At 41.9% G+C, this 3972-nt stretch overlaps 1 pseudogene; it reads left to right on the top strand.

Annotated features, from left to right (window-relative positions):
- LOC102244217 overlaps positions 1 to 3972 on the top strand; it is a 49457-nt pseudogene that overhangs the window by 4561 nt on the left and 40924 nt on the right.

Below are 3972 nucleotides of genomic sequence, written 5' to 3'. Positions count from 1 at the left end.
CCCATCCCATCCAGTCACACTAGCTCTGTGGTGTTTGTTCCTCCTTCAAACTCTTCACTTTTAGGACAAAGATTGTCTTTCTCTCCAGGTCTCAGAGCCCCTTGTCCAGCTTTCATGAGCCACCACAGGAGTCATCAAACCCCAGGTGGAGGACACTGAGGACTCTGATGAAGAGTGGACTCTGAGACAGCAAGGTGAGCGGGTGGAGGATGCAAGGTATCCTGAAATGGACCTGGATTTACAGGTGGGACTGCATCTCAGAAGTTATCAAGGGAACAGTGTTTGCTTGGTCAGTAAACAAGCAAGGGCAAAACAGTGTGTTATACAGTCAGGGGCTATTCATATAAAGTCATTTTTATTAAACTTTTTTTAGAGAGAGAGAGAGAAAGAGAGAGGGAGAGGAAGAGAGAAACATTGATGAGTGAGAAACCTCAATCTGATGCCTTTTTCTGGCCCTGCACTGAGATCATGCCAGAAACCTGGACTTGGGCCCTGACTAGGAATCCAACATTGACCTCCAGCAGGCCTATTTTTTTAAAAAATTTTAAAGTGTTCTCCCTCTGGGAACATGCCCAGGCCTTTCCCTTCTCCCTCTTCTTCCCCCACAGGTGTGCATCTGCTAAATTCTAAGGGACCCCAGAAGACTTGCACCAGGGAGTAATGGGCAGTGGGAGCTCATTTGGGCTAAAACTCGAAACGAGTCTCCAAGGCCCCTTTTCTCTGACTTTCCAATGAGCCAGAGCAGCCTGACCTAGGCTGATTTATATCCTATAATATTTCTAGAGAACCAAAGCACCCAGCCTAGGATGTCTCCTATTGCTTTTTCTATCCTAAACCCTTTCTTCTTCCACTGTCCCCAGCTTTAATAAACTTACTATAAAAATTAAATAAATAGCCCTGGCAGGGTGGCTCCATTGTTTGGAGCATCTTTGGATACAGCAAAAAGGTTTTAGGTTCCATCCCTAGTCAGGGAGTTTACAGCATGCAACCGATCCAAGTTTCTGTCTCACATCCATTTTTCCCTCTCTTTCTGTCTCTCTCCCTTCCTCTCTCACTAAAATCAATAGGTGAACATCCATCTATGAACCAGAAGGTCACAGTTCAGTTCCCAGTCAGGGCACATGTCTGGGTTGCAGGCTCAATTGCCCAAGATTGGCAAGCAGGAGGCAGCCAATCAATGAGTCCCTTTAATCATTGATGTTTCTATCAATCTCTTGACTTACCTTCCTCCCTCTGAAATCGGTAAAAACATACTTTTCAAAAATAAATAACATAAAAATGTATTACTGGTTGAGGATTTAAAAAATGATAATAGAGGGGTGTGAAGGTGAAAGAGGGTATTGAGGGGATAAATGGTGATGGGAATAAAGTAATAACATAATCATATATATTTATAGATACATTAATATAGTAAGTTTATAAAAATACAAAATTATAATAACTAATTCAGAATATTTGTCATCACAAGAGAAGAAGGGAGGTCTGGCAGGTGAGCAGTGATTAAAGACCTGGCTGCCCCATGGTCTGCATAGGTACATATTGGGAAAATTATAATCACGGTGATTAGGGGGTTGGATGGTGGACCATGGTAGAAAGTAGCTCATCACTGTATCAAGTTCTGATGTCACCTATGGCATGATTCTGCCAGGTTTCATGAAAGTCTGGTTGGCAGGATTTATGGTTTCATGGGTCTGAGGTTTAAACATAGCTGAAAATGAAATGTGCCCAAAACTATTTCTGTGGTCCATAGACATGAATTGTTATTCCTAGGACTGTGTGATGCTGATAAAAATATAAGCTTAAGGAAGTGTGGGTACAGTTTGTATGTACCAAAGTGGAAGTATAAGAAAGAAAGGAGGCAAAGTGGTTCTGGTGCTACTGAACTGGACAATGCTAGGGTGAATCAAGAAGACAGAGGAGAAAGAGCTGTGTTAAAGAAATGGAGTTTCTTTGCAGTTACATGACCTTTATTATATTTGTGCAATGAAAAGTCAATTTTTTAATCCTCACTCAAGGATATATTCATTCATTTTAGAGAAAGAAATAGATAAGGAGGGACAGAAACATCCATGTGAGAGAGGAACATTGATAGGTTGCCTCCAGTATGCACCCTGACCAGATGGAACCTGAAAACTTTTGGTGTGTAAGACAACAGATACTCCAAGCACCTGAGCTACCGAGCCAAGGATAGGCCAATACACACACACACACACACACACACACACACACACACACACACATGAGGGTATAGTACAGATGGCTCGTTATCAATTTTATAACATTTTAAGAAAATTAATTGATGCTCTTATGAACACATAGGCCTAATGGAACCTCAGCAAACATTTTCTGATTATTCTTGGACTGTCTTTGGATTGTAGAAACAATTACCAACCAAACTGATTTCTCATTATTTTTTAGTTAAACCTTCTTGGGTGGCCTTCAGAGTGGAACAGAGTAAACATTTGAAGGTGAGTTTTTCCCAAATCCTGTTGAAAATCTTCTTCCAAGATTCAGATGCCAGAAAGAGGAGGAAAATTCAGGGTGCATCCTAGGAACTGCTGCCTTCCCTTCTGATTTCTGTAATACAATGCCCGATATCATCTTAACAGTAGCAGCAGTAGTAGTTACCTCTTGTTTCATTTTCACAATGTTTCAGACTTTAAGAATTCTATGTGATTAAACTCACTTAAACCTTACCATACCCTATGAGGTAGGTAATTTAACTATCACCATTTCTGATGAGGAAACTGAGGTTTTATAATATAGAAATGTTTGATTTTATGTCTGAGATCACAGTATTAGTGATGGTGAAGTTTAATCCATAGCTTCTTCTATAAACCACTTATAAGCTCATTAATACTTGGATAGTTTTATGAAGTTTATGCTGTCTTATCCATACCATTACACCATTCACTGACTGATGATTCCAAATGCAGCTCTTTTCTGCTATGCTGCAGTGAGAGATGCACTAAAACCTTCTGACTCACTGATGTATAGGCAGTTTGTACAGTGGATGGTCCCAGATGAAGAAGGATATAGGATCCCCAGCATCAGAGTCTTCCACTCATAATAAAACAAAGCATTTCATCCCAAGGAGCTTCAGGTTTAATGATTTGAAACAATAAATAAAAAAGTGACTTAAGGACTTTATAGAGGTTACACACTATTCAATAGAAACCCATCCATCTGGAACTGATTTCAAATGCCCAGTTCTGTATGAAGTATGATTTCTTTTTCTGAGATCTAATTAGGCTGTCTCGTACTGTTTGGAATCATTTGTTCAGCCTGCCTACTTCTGCATTGTGAGCTCTTTGAAAAGCTGGTTCATACCTGATTTTCTCAGACTCCGGGCCCAATTCAGGTCCCTGAGGGTCCTCTGAATGTTTGCTAAATGATTGGTTTCATATTTACAAATTGAACTAGAAGTGAGTCAATGAAAAATGAAGATACTAGTAATTTATATGTGATTTCCAATGTGGAGATGTCTTAGGGTAACTGATAGCAGGACTGTAAACTCACATTCATACTGTATTAAATAGCTCATGAAATGCTTTGGTGAACATTATATTTCAAGTTCATTACATTACTAATGGCCTGGTGCATGAAATTCGTGCACAGGGGAGGGTGTATTGCTCAGCCTGGCCTGCACCCTCTCCAATTTGGGACCCCTCGAACAATGTCCTACTGCCAGTTTACAGGGATCGGGCCTAAACCAGCAGTCGGACATCCTCTCGCAATCCGGGACTGCTGGCTCCTAACCGCTCACCTGCCTGCATGCCTGATTGCCTCTAACCACTCTGCCTACTGGCCTGCTTGCCCCCAAATGCCCCCCCCGCCAGCCTGATCACCCCAAACTGCCCCCCCTGCTGGCCTGCTCGCCCCTACCTTCCCTCCCCACTGGCCTGCTCATCTCCAACTGTCCCCTTGCTGGCCTGCTTACTCCAAACTGCCCCCCCTCTGTCCTGGGCACCT

Source organism: Myotis brandtii, unplaced genomic scaffold (genome assembly GCF_000412655.1).
Source record: "Myotis brandtii unplaced genomic scaffold, ASM41265v1 scaffold884, whole genome shotgun sequence".
Classification (NCBI taxonomy): Eukaryota; Metazoa; Chordata; class Mammalia; order Chiroptera; family Vespertilionidae; genus Myotis; species Myotis brandtii.
This window is presented reverse-complemented; position numbering and strand designations above follow the sequence as displayed.